At 36.5% G+C, this 26,953-nt stretch overlaps 1 protein-coding gene across 4 annotated transcripts in view; it reads right to left on the reverse strand.

The window, feature by feature from the left end:
• Positions 1 to 26,953, reverse strand: part of CTNNA3 (catenin alpha 3) — a 1,667,940-nt gene that overhangs the window by 1,599,497 nt on the left and 41,490 nt on the right. Inside the window, exon 1 of one of the 4 annotated variants that reach the window (XM_057505910.1) lies at positions 11,292 to 11,395. The exons of the other annotated variants lie outside the window; for them this stretch is intronic. The gene's annotated coding sequence lies outside the window, so the exon portion shown is untranslated. Of the gene's footprint in view, positions 1 to 11,291; positions 11,396 to 26,953 lie in introns of those variants that run through there. 4 annotated transcript variants of the gene reach the window in all.

A 26,953-nucleotide genomic window follows, 5' to 3' on the forward strand; every position in this document is an offset into this window, starting at 1 on the left:
ACATAATATATGTATATAGGGTTTGGTAATAGTCATGGTTTCAGACATCCACCGGGGGTCTTGGAACATTTCCCCTACAGATCAAGAGGTGGCTATTGTACTTTTAGTTTCTCTATTTATTTTTTATATAAAAGTGCAGATAATTGTTTTCTTTTTAACTGGCTGATTGGTTCTATGAATGGATGATAGATATATAAATAAATGAATTAATGAATAAGCACACATTTTTATGGTGTCTCTCTTGTCCAGACTCAATCCCTTCAATGTTCCTCTCAATCTCAGTGACTCTAGGAGAAAGGATTGTTCTTTTTCCCATACTCCTGTCTCCAATGCCTAACAGATATCAGAATCTCGGGATAGGGCCCATGTTCCCAGCTCCTTCTTCTGAGAGTCTACCCCCATTCTCCTCCTAGATGTTTTCAACTTCCACCAGCCTAATTCCATAAAATGAGTATCTCTTTGCTCTTAAAAATCTTCCACTCTACTAGCTCTTTCCTCTGGGTCCATAATGTGTTACTCTGTATATTCAAAGGTAGTCATGACTCTCTGTATGTATGGGTAAGTGAAAAGATCAGTGCCTCACTAAGACCTTTCCACGCAATACACCTGATACACATGCCGAGAGAGACACACAAAATCATCCTGTAACTAAAAAGTCATCTTCATTGGCTTTTATCTTAATGTACTCTAATTTTTAGATTAATAATACAATTTGTTTTTAACAAAGTCTAGAAGCCTTACTGCTCTTCAGATATTATACCAGAGACACATGACTACATTCCACAGTTCTGTTACTGTAAAAATGCATACTTGAAATATTCTTTAGCATACTAAGAATCTGCCAAGAGACTATCCCCAGTGACTTAACACAGAAATCTGTACATAATTAAAATAGGGAATTTCAAATATGCTTATAATCAAATACACTCATAATAATTCTTTCATGTGTCTTCAGCCAAATTTGATGTTAAAAACAGATAATCATGCTAAAAGTCTCAAATGAGACAATGACAAATCTAATAATTTTTAAAGCTTAAAAATTAAATAATTTTTAACTACAATTACATACTCTTACAATTACATATAGTAAAGCTGATTATACTATTCAAAACACTAATACATACTAATCACTTTGTGTAAGCATCAAAACATTTTTTAGTCAACTTAGGAAATTATAATAAGCAATTTGAAGTGGGAGAAAAAGACAATTTATGTCAATTTAGGAAATTATAATAAGCAATTTGAAGTGGGAGAAAAAGACTGTCCTATGGTTACTCTAGCCATATTTTCAAGTAGCTATAAAACATTATTTATTCATCTACAAAAACCTACTGTACATATTGAGAGTTTTATATAAAACCCCCTAGCATTACTGATTGCAGAGATAGAGTACACTTTCTGAAATGTAGCACATTTGTAGGTAGTTCTTAGTGACCAAGACCCAAATGGCCTGCTCGGGGTGTCCTTACCCCCTTTTCAGACTGACATGTGCTTTCTGTTCTCAGTCTATGCTTAAACTCTACCGCAAGTACTTAACACAAACTGCCTGTAATCCCTTTACCTTTTAAAAGACATTTTTGCCTTGAAAAAAATTATTCAAATTATATTGAGAAGGTATTCTTTTAATTTCTTTTCAAATGAAAGTATGTTATTGTTATTATCCTGATACAAAAATATGGAAAGTCACAAAGCCCTATGATTTAGCCCTTTACTAACTTTCTTCTCTCTCCTTTTCTCTGGTTCTATTTCCTTTCTAAAAGAACAAACATGATCTCTTTTCTCAGCTCTCATGTGAATGTAGGATACGTGCTTCAAGAAAGGCTCCAAACATTGTTGCCAAATGTTTTTTCTCGAATGCATTTCTAGGACAGAAATGGTTTGGTTTAGTTTGGTTTTGGTTTTGGCTTTTATTTTTTCCAATCATTCCACTTACCCCTTTGATTCCTTTTAACACAGGCAAAGCTAAGTTGACAGATAGGCTATTCCCATGGCAACCTTTCAGCATAGCCCAGGGCCAATCTATGCAATAAAATATGTCCTTCAGTCTCCATGACCATAGGGTTCTATCAAATTAAATGAGTGCTCATGAAAGGGTTTACTTATTACCCCTCTCACGACAGGTACTACCCTACATAAATCAAGATTGCTGACATGGCTTTGTTCTTTCAACTCAGGGACAAAAAGGAGAGGACACTGTTGTGAACTAGAATAAGATCTAAGAGAACTTTCTTTCACAGCCTTTAAAAACATGTCCTTTCACTGCAGAATTCACGATGGATTTCAAAGCTACACTGAGCACCGATATACTGGATGCAAGGAAAATAAAAGATTAAAGTGAGTAAAAATTATCCACATCATATGGAATCCTGCTAGGAGAGTATTTTCAACAAAAAGATAAAGAAAACCCTAATATAGCCAAAGAATCTTCTCTATCTGTGATCTTGTTTTTAGTAAACATTAAGAAAGTTGTTTCAAAGCTCATTTTTACATGGCAAAAATTGTAAAATAATAAACCAACAAGTCCTTGAAGAAACTTAGCTACACATAATCATTATTCTTTGAATAAATGCTATTCTTTATAAAAAAGCTTTTGGATCTTTTGAATCTGTCTTATTCAGTAATCCTGATTGACTGGAGATCAGGGCAATAATAGGCAGAAAACTGCAGAATTCTGCAATGAAGTCAAAGCAAGGTCAAAGTCTGACAAACTGTTACCAACCTCCTGCAGCAATACCGCAATGTGAATCCAAAACAAAAATCCTACTAGGTTATGGGTATTATATTCCAAGGCATTTGCATTTTATAACCCATAAAATCGTAAGGGTTAGAGAGTACTTCCCAAACAACTCAAGAATACCTCCTACAACATTCTTCATTTCAACAACATTCTGGGCTTGGATGAATAGAAACGATGAGATGCTCACTATATGATTAGATATGCCATGATTACTTTTCTTCTTTACATTGAGTTGAAATCTGCTACTTTTTAACTTCTGACAAATAGAGAGAGCTTTATAAAGTGGGAAAGGTACCAGTTTGGAGACAGAGAGAATAGATTAAAATCCCAATTTTCACAAAAGCAAATTAATTTGCCTATTTTAAAAATGGCAGACCATCCAAAATTGTCTGAAAAGTCTGCAATTAATTTTACATCTTTCTACATCATCACATACAGGAAAACAGACTTTAGGGAATGTAGTTTTACGGTACTACAAATTGTAACATACCTGCTTTTTCTACTTAATTCAATTCCCTTATCAATGCTTGTTCCACCTTTGCCAATTTGACATCATAGTTTATGTGTGTTATCTGCCATCTGTTAATCTCATAACAGCTGGCTTACACAGAGGAGCTATTCTTTCTTTATTCTTTTTATTTCTCTTTCCCTCAGACTGTAACTTTGGAAGTCCCTTTTTCTTTCCTTTAGCATTTCTTCCAATCCAAGCAAATGAAAAATGCTTCAGCCTTCCCAACATTATTTTTCATAGTTTTGGCCATTCTCTTTAATTTCCTTAAGTAATGTGTCCCTCTTCCCATCTTTGATCCATATTCTTTTCAAACTTGTGCTCCCTACACAGATACACTGGGGCTTGGGGCCGTTGCTGTTATTGTTGGATGATTATTTATGGAGCACTTAAACACATCAGCCACTATCCTAGATTCTGGTGAGAGAAAAAGTAAGAAAGCTCAGATCCTGCTGACTGTGTACCTTCCTTCTTCATTTTTAATTCACCACATTCCTCTTATATCATATATAGCCCCTTAAAAATCATACTGTATGATTTGAAATTTTTTAACTTTGCTTCTCTCAAAGTCTAGATACATGTGTAACTGTGTCTAACAATGTCTCATTGTTATAGATTGTCACCTCTACAATAAAATAGTCACTTTCTCCCAAATCAGTGGGAGATTTGGGAGACAAGAACTGCTCCCCCCCAATCCTCATGCTTTGCAAGAGTCCACGGGACCAAGGTGATGTGCCCTCCCAGAGCCCACACCAACCCTTCCTAACACTCTCAGGGTATCCAGTACTGCACTCTCTGCTCAAACAGCCCAAGCCTTCTTCTAATGTCTATGCCAGTCTCTTCCTGGAATCCATTCTTCCATCAGTGAATGACTCAACACGGCTATCCTTATACCTGAGAGGCAGCCAAGAGACAGCTATTTGCTGATGAGAATGCAGGCTGGGCTGTACACTTTCATGTGCCCAAGAACTCTGAAATGCAAGACAGATCCAGAAGTGCAAAGAAAAAGGGACAGACCACATATCAGGGGCAAGGGCAAGCTCTCTCCACCACCTCATTCTACCCAGAAACTTCAAAATATCCGAGAGTTCTAAATCTAAATCTTGCCTTTCAGGTCATTTTGAAGGTATATTTCTCAAGGTGGAAAGACAGGAGGATAGAACCTACTTTAGCAGCTTGTTAGCTTGATTTGTAACTTTTACAAGTTATAGGTATACAATATGCACACGTCCATTTTGACCCTCACTCTGCTCACTACAAATGTTGAAGAAAGCCCTACACAAACTTCCTAGTACTCCACATCACTAAGTTCTTCCTTATCAGTCACATCTGCTTCTTTCATTATTTCCTCAACTTCTAAGACACACAGTTACTCACCTTTCTTCTATATTTTGGAAGTACAGAGTATTAGATAAAACTAACATTTGTGATGGTGATGGGGATTGGCACTTGCTAAAAACATTTCCCCTTTATAATTCTCTAAATAGAATTGTACTATTTAGTTCATCAGTTGATTGTTTTTGTTGTGTTTTTTTTGAGTATTTAACATATTTATTTTCTCAAAAATGTTGAATGTTTACAAAGTAACTTTAATAAAAGGGGTAGAGAAATATACATATAGTGAATATACACTCTTGCATGGAAACCCATAAATTCAAGGAAAAAATAATAACAGAGTTTTTGGATGAAGGGGAAAAGAAAGGAAAAGAGAAGTGATAAGAGTGTTACAGAAGCTTATTATTTATCAAGAATTTTTCCTCTTCAGGTTAAAAAACTGTTACAGTAACATAGATGATGACATTTTGAGAATTTCAGGAAATCTCTTAAAAATTGGAACAATTGATGACTTTTTCCCCTACCTCATGCAGTGTTAACTGCATGTCCCATCTACAGATCAATAATATGTGTAAGCTCTTCTACCTAGCCTTACGGTTGGCTATAAGAGCAGTATGGTATAGATCAGAGGCACCCTAGACTATAGACCATCATTCACTTATTCATTCATTCAATTATATTTATTAAGTTTCTACTTTGTGCCAGTCATGAGGAGGGGGAGACCATAAACAAAAATCATTCAAAAAGGAAAATTGTTAGTATATTAGAAAATGGCATGTGCAATGAAGAAAAAAAGAAAACTAGAACAGAGTAAGCAGGATTAGGTGATAGAGACATTGGGAGCAGATTGGAGTAGTAAGTAAAATCAAGATTAGCCTCATCGAGAAGGGGACATTTGAATAAAGACTTGAAATGGCGAGGAAATTAGCCAAACAGATACCTGAAAGCAGAGCATTCCAGACAGAGATAACAGAGCAAAAACCTTAACACAGCAGATGTTGGCATGTTTGAAGAACAAGCAGGTAGGCCAGTATAAGTGGGGTAGAATGAGCTACAAAGAGAGATCAGAAAGGTAATGGGGGACCGGGGGCTCTGCATCATGCTGAGTCCCATGGGAAATACTACAGGAGTTTGAACACTAGAGAAACATGATCTGGTTTACATTTTGCAAGGATCACGCTGGTGAATAAAATAATTATGGGGGAGAAGGGCAGAAGCAGGGACACCACTGGGAGGCTCCTGCAGTAATGCAGACAAGAGGAGGAAAAATGGCTTAGCTTTGGATGGTGGCAGCAGAGGTGGACAGAAGTGGTCAGACTGTAGATATATTCCAACAGTAGAGCAAATAGGAATTTCTGACAGACTGGGCATAGGATAAAGAGATTTCAAGACAACTTTCAGTGTTTTTGGTCTGAATCACCTGGAAGGATGGAGCTGCTACTGTGGTAGGGGCGGCTGCTGCAGGAAGCACAAGAGGATGAAGAGTGTGGTTTGGGATGTGATAAATTTGAGATGCATATTAGACATCCAAGCAAAGATGTCAAGTAGGAAATTGATCAAAGCTTGGGAGAGAAATCTGGGATCAACATATAAATGTCAGCGTGTCAGCATACAGGTGGACAGAGTGAGGCGGAATGAGACAACCAAAGGAGCAAGCAGCCTGGGAAGAGGCCAGTCAGAGGCAAAGGGCTGGGCAAGTGAGGGAGACACAGGAGGTGGGCCTCAGAGGTGGATCACAGAATCAAGATTTGCCTTCTGGACAAATCAGAAAAAGGTGCCACCCTCTAGATAAACACAACCCTGCAGGTGTTAGCTGAAAGGCTCAAATTTTGCCCAGCAAACCTGGGCTAGATTTCAGCCCCACTCAGCCCCTCTGCAGGGCAATATGCAACAGCCAGAGTGGACATCCTGCTACCCCAACTGTCTGCTAAAGAATGCTTAAATCCCCTAGATCTCATTACTCCTGGATCTTAGTAATAAAGAGCATTGACTTTGAAGTTGAACTGCTTGGGCATGCATCTAGGTTCTGTTCACCACTCACTAATGACTGTAGACAAGTTAGTGGACCTCACTAAATATCAATCTCCTCCCTAAATATCAGTCTCCTCGTCTTTAAAATGAGAATAATACGAGTACCCTCTTGATCTTGAAGGTTAAATAAGAAAAGCCATATAAAAGCCATAACTTACCCAATATCTCTCACACTAGCAAGGGCTCAATAAATATTAGTTGATGTAATTATCCCCTTTTTCAGTTGGACAGCACAATCTACTTGTCTACATTTAGGATAAACGTTATCTCTGTCATCTATAGAGCTTGAAATTATTATTCAAGAATGCTTTCCCTCTCTGTTCCAAGAGCAAAAGAATTTAAAATAAAGCTTCCCTCTAGTGCTTCTTTTATTGGATCTCTTGGCTTCAAAATCTAAGGCATATTTCCTACATGTGCTTTAATTAGAAATACAACATGTCTAAATACTCTTTTAAAAATGTCTAATGCACAACAGGCTCATAAAAGATCTTGAGCCCTTTGAAATCAACTTCAGATTGGTACATAACAGGAATGCTCAGGGCTAGGGCTGGAACTGTCAAATGCACTACCTGTTAGGATCCTCACCCACTTTTTATTTCCTTAGCTTCCAAGAACTCTGGGTTTCAACAAAACAAGATAATGTTACATTTTATAATAAAAAGTAAGTATCGTTATCATGTTGCAATTTAAGCTTTAAGCATTTAAAGTTCTCTTATTAAACCTTAGGTAACATTCTTTGAAAAATGACCAAATTGAGTCCCGCCTCCCCAAAATTATGAGCCTTGTCAATTCTGTATGAGAAGACCCAAACAAAATTAAATTAAAATACACTACACACTATTTAAGAAGCCAAAGAACTAAATTAGTCCAACTGAAATGTAAAATGAACACTGAGGCCTCAGAGAAGCTTTCATTGAATCACCCACAACAAAAACAACCTTAAGCTACAAGGCATCAAGTCTAAGCAACCAGGGGAGAAATAACAGCCCTTCATTTACACCTTGCAAGTGACAGTAGCTTTTGTTGCTACGAGTCCAGTAGACCCATGGGTTGGTTCTACCCCATAATATTACAAGACAGCTCAAATACCTATGAATTCTCCTAAGGTCTGGTATCTTTGAAAGGCAGAAAACAAATGATGCTGAAATAATTGACAAACAAGAACCTTGATACCCTTTCCTTACATAATATATAAGTTTACTTGAAATGATCATACAGCTAAAGGTAAGATCTAAAGCTACTAAGCTTATTGAAGAAAACATATAAAAAATCTTTGTACCCTTGGGTTGGGCAAAGGTTTCCTAGATGTAACACCAAAGGATGATCCATAAAAAATAAAAAATTGATAAACTAGGCTTCAACAAGATTTAAACCTTTTGCTCTTTGAAAGTATGAAGAAAATGATTCTTCACAGACTGGAATAAAGTATTTCTAAAACCCACCTATAATAAATGACTTGTATCAGGAAAATAGGAAGAATCTTTAGAAATTAATAATTTAAAGAAAAACGACTCAATTTTTTAAATTGACAAAAAATTTGAAGACACTTCACAAAGAAGATATACAGATGGCAAATAAGCACATGAAAAATATTCAACATCATTAATCACTAGAGAAATGCAAATTAAAGCCACAATATATACTCCTGTACACCTATTAGAAATGCTAAAATTAAAAAGACTGCCAATACTAGAGCTAGCAAAGATGAGAAGCAACTGGAAATCTCACACATTACTAGTGAAAACTACTAAAACTGGTACAGGCATTTTAGAAAACAGTTACTTGACAGTTTCTCATAAAGTTTCTCATATCATACTGATATGCATTGGCTCTAATAGTCTCTTCTCATATATCCAACTCTATGATCCAGGAGTTCCACTCCTTAGATATTTACCCAACAGAAAGGAGCATATATCCATGTCGAGACCTGTATGTAAATGTTCATGGCGGTCATACTCATAACGGTCAGGAACTGAAAACAACTTTCCATCCACAGGTGAACAGATGAACAATTTGTGATACAATCATACTGTCATGTATTTTGCAAGAAAAAAATAAACTACTGATCCTGGCAACAACATGAACATCTCCGAAAAGCATTATGCTAAGTGAAAGAGTCAGACAAAAGTAAGCACACACTGTATAATTCCACTTATATGACATACTTGAAAGAGCAAAAAATGGGGACAGAAAACAGATCAATAGTTGCCAGTGGCTGAGGGTTAAGGGAGTGGATTGACTACAGAGGAACAAAGGAAACTAGATGGGTGGAAATGTTCTATTTTATTATGGTGGTGGTTATATGTCTGTATACAATTGTCAGAACTCATCAAACTGTAAATTTAAGGACTGAATTTTCTGTGTCTGAAATTTTTCCTCAATAATTTGACTTTAAAAAAATCTTTTTTGTTCATCTCTTATCTCAGCGACATAGAAAACATTTCTATATTATTTTATTTACTAAATAATTATAAATTTCTACTGATATGCATTGGCTCTAATAGGCTTTTTAACTATATGTCTCACTAGGGTCTCTGAATGAATGCTTTCAAAAGTTTATTAGCTTTCTTAAGCATCCTTGACCCCTCTGGCACATCATTCCATTTATTTGGTGCCTAGACCCTATATAACTTAATAATATTTGAACCACAAGTTTCACACCTGTTTTCCAGGTTATCCTCAATGTCATTCCATGCATCTGAAGGGCTATCTATACAATTCATAATTTTTTCTGGAAAAAACTAAGTAAACCTGCATGTGTGCTTATAGTACATAACTACCAAAACACAGGCTTTGAGTATTTTTTTGGTTTTCTCATTGCTTTTTAAAAATTAATCATTATATTGATCTTATTTTTAACAACAGAAAAAAGGATCCAAATTTTCTCTGTCTCATCATGCTAATTGAATATCTAAAAATATCACTGAAGATCCTTAGCAAAATTGAAACTTCTACACTTTTATCCTTTTGCAGTACAATTGGGTGAAAGCAGTGAGTTTCTAAGCTTATGCACATACACAAGCTCAGTTTAGCTTAGTGTGCAGCACAGAACCCAGAATCCTCAACACAGTTGTATTTTGAGTATTTGAAGATCTAGAATACATTAAGAAGTCCTGCCTCTGAATTCCTTCCTCCTACCCAAGAATTATTTTCCCAGTTAGATTGATCCAGTTATTTTTGCCCTAACATAAGTTGAAATTCAAATTAAATGTATCACTAAAAGAGTGAAAGGAAGGGAAGTAGCTAATCTCACTTACAACAGTCTATTTTTAAAAATGCTTAAACTATATTCATAGATTCATACAAAATTGCTAAGTTTAAGCATTCGCTTGATCACGTCTGTCTAATATGTAGATATTTGACCTTACTTCTTGTTGTTTCCAAAGAGCTAAGCCTCTTTAACCTTTCTTGTGAGTTGAGTAACAGAACAAATTCCTTTCTACTCCTAGAAAACTTGGAGCCACACTTATGCCCACACAAGAGTGTGGGTTAAAAGGGCAGCAGCTCTCCACTTTCGTTCTATCAAAACACAAGTGACATCTTAAACTGTATTTTATATTCACTGTCCAACATACTTCCCCACTCTGGACCACACTTTTGGTAAGGGAGAGAGAGAGTTTGCTTAAAATTCCCCCATATCTGTAACCTTTTTTTCTCTCCCATTAATCCATAATACACCAGTGTCACAAACCAAATGTCAAAACTGCTGCATTTTTTGCCTTATTCCTGGTTCTGTTTTACATCCTCATCTTTGTTTTTCTTTTTTTTCATTCCATTTTTAATTTATCCTGTCTTAAATTTCACTTAGCCTTGTAAGTCACTTTAAATTCATTCTAGAAGAAGGCAAGGAATAAATAATCATCTCATGTATTTGCAAAAACAATCTTCTTATTTACCCTAAATAAAGCCTTAAAACCAACTCCTTGATGCCTCTTAATTATTCTGTACAGTATTAAACATAGAGGTATCGAAATCCATGAGTTCCTCCTGTTTTGTTTTTGTCAATTCTGTTTAAAGATATCTAAAGCTGCCCCCCACACACACACACATTTTAAAAAAACAGGAAAAGCACCCTTGCACAATTTAAGTTTAGAGACCCAAAATAGAAATAAATTGTTTGCACAAATAAAGAAACCGCTTGCAGCACAACTTTTATGTCTAAAGAATGTAAAGCTTCTAGTTCCTTGCATATAGTTACTCAAATAGTAATAGCTCAGTTACACAGAAGGAATTTTTAAATGCTGTGGTGTAAGACTACTTTAGCTTGGGCATTGGCACATGAGAATTTGCTTTAGTGCTATTTTTAAAACGACTAATAAACACTCCAAATAGCAGAATCGAGCCTCTGCTCAACCGAGTCAGCCTGAGTTGTTGTGAATGAAAAAATGTAGAGAACCACATTTTTATCCAAATCGGAAATGCCTGCTTATCTACTCGGAAAAGTAGACATTTATAAAATTAGAGGTTTCATAAAGTCGTTTAGAGTTTAGTGTTATTAAAGAAAAATTAGTTATAAAAATAATAAATGCACAGCATAGTAGTTTCTATTCATGTCATTTTATAGAAATAATGTCCTTTCATTTCCCCCAAAGTTATCTAACCAAGCAACAGATAATCTATAATTATTAGGATTTGCCTTACAGCAAAGTTTGATCTTAAAAAGTTTGACACTTCACTCACCTACTGCAGGACAGAGTATTGCCCATATACAGATACTAAAACAATTGTCTAAGCAATTTCTTGTGTTTAGAAATTCAGTCCCACTATTATGGCTCACAATTTGGCTTATGATGCATCTGTAAGCAAACAGCCTGACAAGCACCCTAGTGTATTTCAGGATGACTGACAGGACACAGTGGCTCAAGCAGGAAGGGGGATGGGTGTTCTTAAAGCAACATGCCAATGAAGGGCAACATCAAACAATACAGTCAGATTTGAAATCATATTTTTCGAATTTGCAATATAATAATAACACATTGTCAAGTATAAGCTTTTAAACATAACTTTCATGTGCACTGTGTGCCTAAAGCATTGTACATTCCAAAGGGGCTTTAATAATTTAAAAAGTAGAAAGAAAAAACTTAAAATAGGCATGCTATATGATACTTCCCAGAACTTATCAAACTTTTAAATTATTTAAGACTATTCCAATTATTTTTAACAAAAATTAATTTAGGGTATCTGGAGAAAAGCAGTTCTTAATTCACCCCTGGATATTTACCAATCTATGTTACAATAGCAAGTTAATTGATGAAAGTAATTTAAATACCTCAGATTAATCCATAGTTGTTCTCAGAGATGGGGGCAGGAGATCCACGTATTTTGCCCCCTGCTGTGTTCCTTCTCTATGGCCTACTTCCATGGTTAAAAAATAGATCAGAAAATAAGGAAATTTCATTTGTGGGTATTTCCATATTTGTTTTACTTCAGCAAATATTTATTTAAATGACTTATTGGCTTCACTCTTCCCATTTCTAATTTTTCCTATATTATCTCGCAATACTCTAAACTGCTCAATCCTTTTATACAGCAATAACCCCTATTACAAAAAAAAACAAAACTTTTCAAACGCAATCCCTCATTTAGCCAGCAGAGGGTGTAATCTGATACCGAAAGCAGATAGTATTGCATCCAATGAACTTAAGAACTGGGATTCACCGTCTCCGCTTTCCTTATTAAATGTGTTTAGGAATATCCTGTATTACCTTGCCCATATAAATTTGACTTACAGAGCTCATGTTATAGTGTTTATTACTCATCTATGACAAAGTCTACTATTACTTCTTCCTTTATCAGCTCAATCAGATGTACCCTCATAGTAATAAGAGAAAAGCACTAGAAGGCTAAGAAGTGGTAGAACTGGATTCAACCTTCAGAATGACTTTCCACAACCCTAGGTTTTTCTGAGACAAAAGAACAGACAAACAAAAACCGTACATAAAGATTCCAAGTCCCATTGGAAAATCCAAAACAAACTCCATAGAAAATAGAACTCCACTATAATACAAAATAATTTGCCTTCAAAACTAAATATGGCATTCCGAAACTCTGTTCTATTTTCTAAGTGCCCTGTCTAGTATTTGCTCTTTGTTCATTACATATTAGGAGCTACAGGCTAATTTTAGAAGATATGATTCCTATTGTATTTCTCATAAGTATGCAATGTTATTACTAACAAAGTCCTCATACAAGCTACAATTCTATATTTTACAATATATAACACCACTTCAGTTTGGAAAAGTATGAACATTGATTTGCCTGATTTACTCTAAAAATTAAGATATTACTATCTAATTTACTAAAATCATTAACGACCAAAAATTTATCTTGACTGAAGATAAAAATTTTCTATGCTTCCCTGAAGCTATTATCACAAAGTTTACTAAGTAAATATGGCCAAAAAAAATCTAATGACATATTCTTTATGGCTAAAGTATTAAAATTTTTCAAAAAGAAAAAAATTATCATTCTCTTCCTCAATTGTGATTCAAACTTGGAAATTATAGCTTCTTTTCCTTTAAAAGAGAATTCTATTTCTGACAGTGAAAGCAAGTTTGGGATTCCTCACTCAATAAAATCATTTTTAATACTTGAATGTGGCAGTTTCTTTCCTCATACAACAACTAATGGCAAACATGTAAATATTATATTTCATATTTAGAAATAAAGCATAACATCTCAACTGTTATTGATTTTTTCATGAAATTTTTTATCTTTATTTTCTAATTTGATATATTCCCTCTAATACAAGGAGATACAATTACTTCTCAAATTAACTTACAAGATATGCATACAGCAGAACACTTCAAATTCAGTTTTGCAAGTCATTTGTTTATCATAGTCACCAATCATCCACAAATTTTAGAATATACAAATAACTAATATTTTTCTGTTTTCATCTAACCCCTTAATTCCACTCTACTGTCCAACTGAGTTTGGTTCCTGTTACAAGCTCTCCTGAAGTTCATCACATTCAACAATTTTTGTTTTCCCCAAGTGCCTTAAGAATCCACGTCTGAAGACTCTGCTACTCTCAATTCTATTTGTGGCTTAAAAATTTTTTTTTTAACAATAATGCTTTTGGGGTGGAGTGTAGCTCCAGAGGGAAGGGCGTTCCCAGCCAGGGGCGAATTTCCTATGAAACGGCAAGCTAGGCCGGCCCCATCCACCTCCGCCAGCCAAGGCTCACACTCTCTCCTTTCTCCCCATCCCCACTAGCCACGCCTGCTTGGTTCTCCGCGTCCCCTGCGGGCACAGAGCCAGCTCACTTCCCTGCCTGCCTCTTCTGGGAGGAAATCCACAGTCGGATCCCTGGAGATTGGCAGGCGCCAGACCAATTACGCACCAGGAATGGAGGGGAGGAGAGCACAGCTGTCCTCTCTCCACCCCTTGCCCTCGAGGCTGCAGGAGGCTGCAGCTGTAAACACCTATTGATATGTAAATGGCTATGGTTAGGCGGAAGATTCTAGAAATTCTACTATTTACCACACAGGGAGATTGACTAGTAAATAGATAACTACTTAAATTTAAAATAATTCTTCTCACTTTTAGCAAAATGCATACATTTTATGCTCTATTTGAATTTTCAATATTTTTATATATCTCATTTCATTTTAAAAACATCTTTTTAACTCCCTAAAGTACTGCAGTGGGCTCATAACAGATAATATTCACACCAATAAGCAAGTCTAGAGCAAGCTCTGACTCTGACATAAGTATAATGAGTTTGAGATGTGAGTGGCTTGTGCAAAGGGGCTATGTCCTTTGGGCAGCTGGAAATGCAGAATCCCCGAGCTCATCCAGGTTACCCCCCAAGCCATTAGACTAAATGAACTCACCTAAGGTTGAGAGTAGAGGGGATATCAGGCAGTCAAGGATACTTTGCAAAATAAGCACCCCTTAATGGATAGGAAGAGAATGAAAGTCATTAAAGAATAGGCAGAAACACAAAAAAACTGAGTTCAAATTCAAGCTCTACTTCACTCTGCTTGGCCTTGTCCATGTTGACTCTCACTTACCCTGTTTTCCTCATGGTGTGAAATGAAACCTGTAAAGTTGCTCTGAAGAACTATTACTTATAAAAATACCTATAGAATAGATCTGTGGGAAAGAACCACAAGACAGGTCTGTTAAACCCATGAAAGACCTAATGAAAAAAAATTTTTTTTAATCTTAGGTATTTGCATATCCCAGTGATCTGTACTATTCCTAGGGTATGACAGTTTAAGAGTGAATATGATTTGAAACTAACTCATGATTAGAGTGTGTCTGAAATTGAGAAACAGGCAGATTCATCTTCTCTAACCATAATTGTGGTCCCCAAGTAAACTGCTTAAAGAAACTGGATCTCAGAGATTACAAGAGGGGAGTTTTTAAAGTATGTCCATACTCAAGTGGAGAGCAAAGAAGCTCAGCTACAAGAATATTGGACTGACTGATAACGACAACTGTGGATTGAACAAAAGTTGATTTTAGAAGAACTATCTTGAAGATCATGACTCAAACTTTGGAGGAGCTAAGGCAATTGGCAGCGGAAGGAATCACAACATATGAAATTCTTTAAATAAAAATTTTTTGACTTAAAAACATGTGCATAGAATCTAATGGACTGCTAATTACAGTGGTAAATAATTCATATCAATTATTGTTATTTTGTGAAAAGCTCCTTCACTCTTTATGGAATTCTACTTTTCCAAGGCAAAATGCCATTGAATTTTAGAAGGTCCCTGTGAGAGACAGCAAACATTTGATTTAAAAATGTATGAAGAGTCATTATGTTCATACTCTTTTATTTAGCAAATTGAACCCATTTCACCAAGGGAAGTCATCTACCCCATCCATGATAATAATTTATAATTAGGTAACAAGGAAACATGGTCCTAAAATGGAAGAGCTTATGGGTGGCTTCCAATGTTGTAATAAGTACTCAAAAGAGAAAATGAAAGACACACTAACACATATTAATAAATCTTGTGTGTTTATTTAGAGGATTGGATATGGGATGGTTAAAGAACAGAATACTGAACTAAAAGCAAAAGAATGACAGTAAGTAAAAAATAGAAACCTCTGGTGTCTTGTTCCCACATAAGATTTATGGAATTGTGCCAAACTGCTTCATTCCAGAGCAGAGAGCCAGTCACTCTCTGAGACTATATTAGAGAGAGAGGAAGGAAATCCTTTCTCCCACTCTGTTTCCAAAGATAATAATAAAACTAGAGAATGATGGATCTCACTACCAAGTAGCTATGTTTATTTTACTCATGTCCCTCATTGGCTCTCTAAAAGTCAAGTCTACTAATATTTGCATTATAGGAAAGAAATACATGTACAAAAACAATCAATTTTGCAAAACACATAATACCCCTAAGTCATCTAAAGAAAACTACTGTAGTCACTAAACTTAAACTATAACATCACTCATATCAGGCCTTCAATTATACTGAAAAGAATGAAGCTCGTCGCAGAGTGAGGTAAAATAATTAAACTCAGTCATAAACATAATGAATCATATTTCTTCAACTGTAAATAATAATTCTGCTCAACAGTCTGAGCAACCCACACACACAAACCCAAAGCCATCCACACTCTTTCTTCTGGGTCTTGAGTACACATAATTAGATTGACACAATCAATCATGCTCCTCAGTTAAATTTCAACTGATGGAACCAGCCTGTAAAAAGCCTGGTGTCATATCTCCCAGCCTCAATTCCATTCCCCTCTTCCCTTCCTATAGGCATCCACTCTGCAGTAGTTAATGGATTCCTTTTCCAATTAACTTTCCATAATTTTTCCTTACATATATATATGTATACACACATGCACATGCACACACCTTTACAATTATTGTACTTCCCATCTCTTTCCACTCCTTCTGCTCTCTTTTCTCATAACATTACACTTTCAGGAATTACTCATGAACTACACAGATGTGGTAAACATCACAGGTGGTAAACACAGCACACTCCATGCAAGCAGGAATTTGACTTCCCAGCCTTCTTTGCAACTCAGGGTGGCATGTGACAGAATTCTGGCCAATGAGATGTCAGCAGACACCTGCTGAGTGGATTTCTGGCAATGCCTTTTCTTTCCCTATAAAAAGAAAGCTAGACAATGTTGCATGGCCCTTGCTCTTTTCTTCTGCTATCTGTGCTATGAGCCTCTGGACATAAAGCAGACCTACTACAAAGAGGAGGAAAGAATAAGGAGCAGAACTACAGAAAGTTTGGATCCTTGATGTCTTACCTATGTATTTCTTGTTATTTGAGAAAAATAAGTTCCTGATTGATGCAACTGTTTTGTTATTTTCCATTTGTGGCATTCTATAAGATGTATTTTATCTGTCCATATCCCTATTCAAGAACATTTAGATAGTATCCAACTGTTTGCTATGGGAAACAATGCTATGATAAACATTTCATCCATATCTCCTTGTGTACCTATGCAAGAGTCCTTCTAATACATACTGTTATAGGCCAACTTGTGTCCTCTCCAAAATTCTTGTGTCTGTAATTCTAAGCCTATATACCTCAAAATATACCTGCATTTGGAAATAAGGCCTTAAAGATGTGATCAAGTTTAAATAAGGCCATACTGTCGGCCCCAATCCAATATGATTGGTTATAGAAGTCGGCCCTTATAGAAGAGGACACAGCAAGAAAACAGCCATCTGCAGGCCAAAGGGAAGGGCCTCAGGAGAAACCAAACCTGCCCACACCTTAATCTACAACTTCTAGTCTTCATATTATGAGAAAATAAATTTCTGTTATTTAAACCACCCAGTCTGTAGTATTTTTGTTATGTCAGCATTAGCAAACTAATTCAGTAGTAGAATTTCTAGGTTTGTAAGTATTCAACTTCAACAAATATCAAATTGGTCTCTAAAACAATACCACCAGCAGAGCATGTGCATTCACATGTCCCCATCTCCTCACCAGCACAAGATATTGCACGACATTTCAACTTCTGCCAACAGAGGAGGTACAAAGTGGATCTCACTGTCATTTTAATTTGCATCCTGATTACCAATGTAATTGGTGATCTGTTTTAGGTTGATTAACCAGCCATCCATGTATCCCTTCTGTGAATTGCTTAAGTGTACTTTTACCCTCTTTACTCCTAGGTTGCCTGTTTTTTCTCCCTGATTTCCAATAATTCTATTATTTAAATATAATCTTTGTCAATAAAAGTCCTTGAAAATACCCTTTCCCTGCTTGTATGTCTTTGTATCCTTAAACATTTTACTATCTGTACATGAAAATTCTGTTTTCTTCACACCTTTACAGATACTAGGTAGCTGCCAGACATTGATTTTTCTCCAGCCTAATAGTATGATAAGGTATCCTATCATCATTTCAATCTGTATTTACCTGGTAACTAGTGAAACAAGTTAAACATCTTTTCACTCATTTATTTGTCATTCCAATTTTTCTCCTCTGTGAATTACTTTTTCACTTATCATTGACCCATTTTCCTGTTGGATTGTTCCTTTCCTTATTAATTTTTTAGGAGTTCTTTGTAAAATCTTATACTAAATCATTTTGTTGAATGGTCTATGGGTTGGCTATTTCCAGAGTAATGCTACATAACAAACCACCCTCAAACTCAGTAGCATAAGACATTTCATTCTCATTTGCACATTTTCAGGTTGGCTGGGGGTTGGCTAATCCAGGGTGGGCCCGGCTGGGCTTTCTCTAAGCTGTAGTTTTGGAATCCAGATCTGTTCTACATGTTTCTCATCCTTCTCAGACAAGTCGGCTACCAGAAACATGTTCTCCCCATGACAACAACGAAAGTACAAGGACAGGTAGAAACATACATTGACTCTTAAGTCTTTTATTTTATTGCTTATGTTTTTGGGGTTCTATTTAAGAAATTATTTCCTATCCTAAGTTCATAAATACATTCTCATATATTTCTCCCTAGAATAATTCAATCACAAGGACCAACACCAATATATTTTAAATTAGCATATCATAAATGCAAGATTATATGATATGAACTAAGGGCTAAGTCACCAAGTTAAACAAGGAAACAAAGTTAAAAATAATCACCCAAGGATGACCTACTTATTATAGGTGAAATTTTGAGCTGGGTCATCAAAAATATTAATGGACATAAACTGACAAAGAAGAAAAAGATGCAGGAATCATAAAGAATCACAAAACTTGATATTCTGTCATTAAAAATTCTTTATTGTTCTGAACTATATATTCAAAACTACAAAGCATAAGACCACGGGAAAATATATACAATCACCACAGGTCATGACAGGTTGGAAAGAGAAAAAAGGAAACTTTTACACAACTTAAGAATTAGAAAACAATACATGTTATAAAGTCATACATGTAAAATGTATGTGTATATGTGCTAATAGTAGGATCTACTTAAATAGTTTTGTATAAAAATGAGGCCCCAACAACTTACTTTTCAAATTAAAACCACTTCCCAAGTACCGCATTGGCAGGGAGTCCAGTGTCTACTTGTCCCTCAAATTGTTTAAGAACTCAAGGAGACTCCTGAGCCACATACCTCAGAGAGAAAGCCAGAGAATCCGATAGTAAAAGAGGGTGCCCCCGAAGGCTGCTGGTATTCTGCTCCTGGCCCACAGTTTACTGATGAAAACTCCCCAGGTCCAAAGTGATCTCTTCCTCTGCTGTGCTCTTGCCTTTGTTCCTGCAGATACCAACAGTGGCCACAGCAATTCTTCAAGAGATAAGCAGCTTGCTCCCTCAGAAGTATGGCATGGCATCCACACCCACAGCTTTTAGTTTATGGAGCAGAGTGGCTGGGCCAGGACGGCTTTCCGCTTCCAGTCATGCATATGCCCAAACGGCCTCTCCTGGGAGGTAACGGACGCCATGACAAGGGTTCTAGCTTAAGGTCTTTGATGCTTTTGCTTACTAGGTCCTTTCTTAGGACTAGTTCAATGCATAAAAAATTTTTAATAATAAATACACTGTAAAAAGGAGTACAGGTCTTCATTCTTTTCCTCCCTGAAGTCTTCCAGATTTTTACAAATTGCCTCCAGTCCTCCCAGCTTTGAACAGCCTGCAAGTGAAGAAAATCTGGGAAGGGCAATCTTTGTCAAATCAGAGAGAGACCCTGTTACACCAATATCTGAGACCAAGAAGGTAAAACCTCATTAATAATTTGCAAACACTAAGGGAAATTTTCTCTTACCTTATGGTTGCTAAATAAAATACAGAATGCCTAGTTAACTTTGATTTTCAGATAAACAATGAATAATATCCTGGCATAAGTAAGTCCTATGCAATATTTGAGGCATACTTATACTAACAGAAAATTATTTACCTAAAATTCAAATCTAACTGTGTTTCTTATATTTTTATTTGCTCATTGGCCATTCTACCTTGTCTATTTCATGAATGGAACACATTGAGGAGAAGGGGAGCTAGAACTCCCTTGTACCTAAATTTAAAGCAGCTACAGAACCAGACCTTCACATCCATGTATGCAGACATCCTGTCAGAGACTTGGTGCTGACACAGCCAACCAAAAATCCAGCTCTCACCTCTCACTGCACAGGAGCTGTTTTCTTCGATGGTATTTAAATACATGTTTCCTGGCCACCTCCTAGCAATACATTTATAACTACACACCATTGGAAGACTTTACTTTCCAGACTTACAACATGGGTAAAAGGGGACAAGGAAAGAATGACATATTATGCCCTGGGATATGAGAGTCCTAATAGCAGGGACAGACACAAGAAAAACACCAGAAGCAGAGTATTCTAGAAATTAGGTTTTATGCATCTCTTTTAGAAAGTGAATCTAACTTGCTTCAAATTATTTAGATTAAATTTACTTCCAAGTAAATTGTATATTAATGATACAAAAATTTTTAAAAAATTACTTCCAAGTAGAGGACCAAATAATAGTAATAGGAGAATAGTTTTCTCAATGGATACATACTACCTGTTGCCCAGAAATTTGTTGAGATACTTGCCCTCCACTTTAAGATCTGAGAGGGAAATTCTGCAGTTCCAAAGTTGGTAGTGATGGAGCTCAAAGGGGATATACATATTTCACTTACGACAGACACCAGGACTAAATAAATCCCTTGTCTTTCAAAAATGGTAAATAGAAAAATACCAAAAATTAAAAGATTATGTAACATAAAAGAGGAGGACAATGTCCAAAAGATGCAAGGGAAATTATCCTGAAGACAAAAGTAAATTTAAAGTACATCTACTCTGTGGTCTCGGTGAAATACTCTAACACATAAATTCTAAGGAAGAAGTGATGGAAAGACTAAATAAAATGAAAAGAAAGTTGACTGAAGCGAGAAGTCAAAATAAAAAGATACCTGGCAAAGACTTAAAAAATAAAAGAATTCAGCAAAACCAATAAAGTAATTAAAGTCTGAATTGGAGGAATCATTCCTCTCCTTTATCTTCTGCCACTTTATCAGCAACTTCATCATTCAGAGAGCAAAAGAAGCAAAGAATGGAACTGCTCCCCTGGCCTTGATTCTTACCAATAAAGAAGAATATGCCAATGAAGTACAAGTGGCAGGAACCTTGGGAAAAACTGAACATAACACCTTAGAGTTCATTACAGCCAAGGAAGAAAAAACAAGTAAGACAAGTTTCTTGGATTGCTTAGAAGTTCAGAGAAAATATAAGAATGTCCCACATCCAGAGATTCTAAAATGAAAGATAGGTCAAAAATAAACCCACTGCCACAATCACAGAGAGGAAACACTGGGAGGAACATGCGCAGATGTAACTCATTGTGGAGCATAAGGCATTTTCTAAAGAGCTGAGATGTTTAAAGGACATACAAAAGAAGAAGCAAAGGGTGTAGGTAAGGAGGAACACATCAGTGCAGGATTGGCCTGTTGGAAGACTGAACTAAGCCTAGGAAGAGCAAAAATTTGTGAAAAACACTCAGAACTACACAAAAACTTTCAGGTTGTGTTTGAGGAAGGAAGGAAGGACAGGAAAGGTACAGACTGCCTCTTCCATTCCCAGGAACATTTCTTGATACTCACAAGTTACGGGGAGGAAGCCAAACAACAGTATTTTGACTTTGCTTTCATCTTGTCTGCCTAGGAGACTGGTCTTTAATATGGAAAGATTGTGCCAACAATGTTGAGAAGAAATTTATATAAGCATGACAGGAAAAAGGCAGTGAGGGAATGTTTAGCTGTTTAGATCAATGTCCCCTTTCAGGTATATTCTGTTCATTACGGCAGGGTGTCTCCTTCTCAGCACGCGGACATTTTGGGCAGGGCAATTCCACACTGTGGGGGCTGCCCTGTGTGCTGTAGGATGTGTAGCAGTATTCCTGGCTTCTACCCACTAAATGCCAGTAACACCAGCCTCCCAGCTGTGACAGCCAGAAATGTCTCCAGACACTGTCAAATGTCCCCAGGGGAACAAAAGCACCCTGGGTTGAGAAGCACTACATCACAGAGCAGTGAAAACTTGCATATATTATCACAGAATTATTGTTTTCACCTTTGAGTAAAGGTGGCATTGAGAACTGGCAAATGTCCCATATATCAAAAAGGTAGAATCTGAAAATTAAAACCAGTAAATTTGACATTGATCCCCAGCAAATTTTAACACAGTGCCACATTAATTAGAAGAGAGAGCAGTGGTCTCATGACATCTTGTAACTTCATTAAGAGCTGCTCACACTAAATTAATTTAATTTTCTTTTTTCTTTTTCTTTTTCAATATCACGACTAGAGAGGGTAAATTGGTTTCACTAAACCATTTTTTAAATCTTTTGTGAAACCTTCTTTGACAAGATAAAGAAATGTGAGTTGTCTCATACACTATTGGTCTGAGTATATATTGGCAAAATCTCTTTGGAAGGCACTCTGGCAATATCTATAAAATTTTATATGCACAAATTCTTAGACTAAGCAATGCCACTTTTAGGAATTGAACATATGTGCAAAGATGCAGATCAAGGATTTTAGTATTATTTGTGATAACAAAAAGCTAGAAATAATGTAAATATGCAACAATTAGGGACTAGTTAAATAAACTGTCATATAGTCTTTCATTGGTATGACTTGAGCAGTGACCAGAGTATCAGAAAAAGCCTTAGGATATAAACAGAATTCAATTGATATCATTTGCCTAGCAGTAGTGGAGACATTAAAAATATTTAACAGCTAACATGGCTCAGATCCAACCAGAGATTAGCATGGAGCTGGGTCTTGGAAGGCCTCTGTTGTGTCAGGTGTTCACCCCTTAGTTGCTGTGTTCAGGGAAGGTCTAGGGGTTCCAGGCAGAGGCCAAGTGAAGGAAGGCCACTGGTAGGGGGAGAGGTAATACAAAAGCATTTCATATTTTAACAATTTGTGTGACCTTACTGGGATATATCATTTCTCATCAGCAGACAACATTAAACTATTCCAGAATAGCCTGCGACAATAACTTGGTTAAATTCAACGGAACAGCAGCATAATGAAGCATGAAGTAAATTTTTATATGGTGATAGAGAATAAGTTCTTTTTTAATTTACACCAGAAACTGATAGCAGTTGCCATGGGGGAAGAGGATCAGGGAACTGAGGGGTTCAGGACAGATGGGAGATTTATTTTATTGCACACCCTTTGTGTCAGGTTTGTTGATACCCATTCCACCCCTGGTCCAGCTTTCCTCCTCCAGATTTCACCAACCAAACACAGCTTGGGTAAGATTTGAAAAGGTCACATTCAGATCCTTCCAGGAAGCTGTGGTGCAGCTTCCAGTATTCAGTGCAAGAGCCTGGAACAGTCGAAGCTAGTACATCTGTAGAACTGTCCCTCAGGTACACCTGGATGTTTTTACCAGCTATATTGTCTTTGACTGTTCCTCTGGTTCTCCTGAAGAATCTATGTGCTATCTGATGTAATTTATGAAACACCTTTTGCAGACTCCTGGTTGCAATCAAGAACCCTGGATAAGACACTCTTTGTTAAAATTAAAAGGGGCATATACAGCTTTTTCAGTTCAAAAGTTAATTTTTATAAGAGACTAAAAGAAAAAAAAAGACATGTGGGCTAGATAGTGATAGAGTTCAGGTAGCACACACCTGGCAGAAGAAACAAATCTAAAAAAGCCAGCCTAGAGATCTGGGTTTCAAGAGCCCATCTGAAATGTCAGCTGTCTCAAAAGCACATAAATGTTATATTAAAATTCATCTAGAAATAAACATTATGTGATTACATCTAGGAAAATCCTGAAGGAGCAGAAAAGAATAAAGAAAAGGATTAATCCTTCCAGCCATTTAAACATGTTATCATATGAAGTTATTTTAAAAGTAGGAATTAAAGCTTAGATACAGATATTACTAAAATAGGAGAGAGAGAAACAGACTGTAATATAAATTTAGCTTATGATAAAGATGGCATTTCAAATTATCAGGAGGAAAAGTGATTCTTAAATCACATTGCATCAAATGAATAAACATTTGGGGAAAAATTAAAATAAAGCTGATTCACAACTTCACTACTTCACTCAAAATCAATTCCAGATATAACAAAGATTTTTAAATTCTAAGAGAAACTATGTGAATTTATGTATAATACATTTATGTATAGTAGTTGAAGCAAAAGGTCCTTGCTTTCTTTTTTTTTTTTTTTTTTTTTTTTTTTTTTATTGAAGGGTAGTTGACACACAGTATTACATTACATTAGTTTCAGGTGTACAACACAGTGATTCAACATTTATATACATGATAATTCTAAGTACCAGCTATCACCATACCAAGTTGTTACAATATTTTGACTATATTCCTTATGCTATACATTACATCCCGGTTGCTTATTTATTTTACAATTGGAAGTGTGTACTTTTTCTTGGTTGTTGTTGTTAGGGCATCTCTCATTTTTATTGATCAAATGGTTGTTAACAACAATAAAATTCTGTATAGGGGAGTCAATGCTCAATGCACAATCATTAATCCACCCCAAGCCTAATTTTCGTCAGTCTCCAATCTTCTGAAGCATAACGAACAAGTTCTTACATGGAGAACAAATTCTTACATAGTGAATAAGTTACATGGTGAACAGTACAAGGGCAGTCATCACAGAAACTTTTGGTTTTGCTCATGCATTATGAACTATAAACAGTCAGTTCAAATATGAATACACATTTGATTTTTATACTTGATTTATATGTGGATACCACATTTCTCTCTTTATTATTTTTAATAAGATGCTGAAGTGGTAGGTAGATACAACATAAAGGTAGAAAACATAGTTTAGTGTTGTAAGAGAGCAAATGTAGATGATCAGGTGTGTGCCTGTAGACTATGTGTTAATCCAAGCTAGACAAGGGCAATAAAACATCCACATATGCAGAAGATTTCTCTCAGTACAGGGGGGGTGAGGTTCTAAGCCTCACCTCTGTTGATCCCCAATTTCTCACCTGATGACCCCCCAGCGACTGTGCCTGTCTTAGGTTGTTCCTCCCTTGAGGAATCTTACCCGTCTCTGGCTAACCAGTCATCTTCCGGGGCCACACAGGGAAATGTTAAGTTGGTAAGTGAGAGAGAAGCCTTATTGTTTGAAATGGTTAGCTTTTTATTTCTTTGCATATTTATGCCCTGTGGCTTCTATGCCCAGCATTTGTCTTGAGGTATCTTTACCACTTGGAGGAGTTATGATACTCGGTAAATTTGATATGAGGCACGAATTCTATTTAAGAATTCGTTGTAATTAGGAAGGAAGAAGAAAAGCTATAGAAGTAGCAGGCGGGAGAAAACATGGGAAGATTGATTATTTCTTTGACATATCTTCTTGTAGAGTAACTTCAGCATGTATATATTTTAAGCTACTACTTAAATTGCGCACACACATTAACATAATAGGAGTATAGTTACATAACCAAAGCATACCTGTAATTACCAGCCATCTCCAGTGAAACCAAGAAAACCAGTTAGGCACCCTAGGCATTTGTGAAAACTTATCAATGATATGATGGTTATTATCTAACTGAATTTGAATAGTTTGAGAAAAATCAGACAAATTAAAACAACCCATTCCTGGGCACTGTTCACATCCCATATGTTCTTTTAACAGTAAATAGTCTGTAGTTGTAAGATTTTGGAGCGCTACAATTTGCACTTCTCCTAATTCTTGGTTGAGTTCCAACAGTATAGATCCAGTCAAATTTGTTGTTTTACTGTATGCACAGGCCAGCTTAGATATCTCCTTCATTCCCATGGCAAGTCCAGGAGTTGGTGGGATGAGTGCATCTACAGCTGTAGCAGTGCGTGGATCTTTGTTGGGGTTTTTTGATGATCATCTTCTGGCATGAGTCTTCCCGAGAGTGCTGATGTTGGAAGTTCTCTTTCATATCGTTTCTTAGTTCATTTTCGGGGTAGCCAAATTAGGCTTTGATCCTCTGTATAAACACAAACAGACCCTTTGCCTACACTTTTATATGTCCTTTATATTATTGTGTAGAACTCATTAGAGGTCACCACATAGGAACTGCATTTTTTTTTTTTTTAATCATTAATCTACACTTACATGACGAATACTTACGAATACTTTGTTTACTAGGCTCTCCCCTATACCAGGTCCCCCCTATATACTCCTTTACAGTCACTGTCCATCAGCGTAGCAACCTGTTGTAGAATCACTACTTGTCTTCTCTGTGTTGTACAGCCCTCCCCTTTCTCCCACCCCGCTATGGATGCTAATCTTAATACCCCCCTACTTCTCCCCCCCTTATCCCTCCCTACCCACCCATCCTCCCCAGTCCCTTTCCCTTTGGTACCTGTTAGTCCATTCTTGAGTTCTGTGATTCTGCTGCTGTTTTGTTCCTTCAGTTTTTCCTTTGTTCTTATATTCCACAGATGAGTGAAATCATTTGGTATTTCTCTTTCTCTGCTTGGCTTGTTTCACTGAGCAAAATACCCTCCAGCTCCATCCATGTTGCTGCAAATGGTTGGATTTGCCCTTTTCTTATGGCTGAGTAGTATTCCATTGTGTATATGTACCACATCTTCTTTATCCATTCATCTATCGATGGACATTTAGGTTGCTTCCAATTCTTGGCTATTGTAAATAGTGCTGCGATAAACATAGGGGTGCACTGATCTTTCTCATACTTGATTGCTGCATTCTTAGGGTAAATTCCTAGGAGTGCAATTCCTGGGTCAAATGGTAAGTCTGTTTTGAGCATTTTGATGTACCTCCATACTGCTTTCCACAATGGTTGAACAAGTTTACATTCCCACCAGCAGTGTAGGAGGGTTCCCCTTTCTCCACAGCCTCGCCAACATTTGTTGTTGTTTGTCTTTTGGATGGCAGCCATCCTTACTGGTGTGAGGTGATACCTCATTGTAGTTTTAATTTGCATTTCTCTG

This window comes from Manis pentadactyla, chromosome 8 (assembly GCF_030020395.1).
Source record: "Manis pentadactyla isolate mManPen7 chromosome 8, mManPen7.hap1, whole genome shotgun sequence".
NCBI classification, from domain to species: Eukaryota; Metazoa; Chordata; class Mammalia; order Pholidota; family Manidae; genus Manis; species Manis pentadactyla.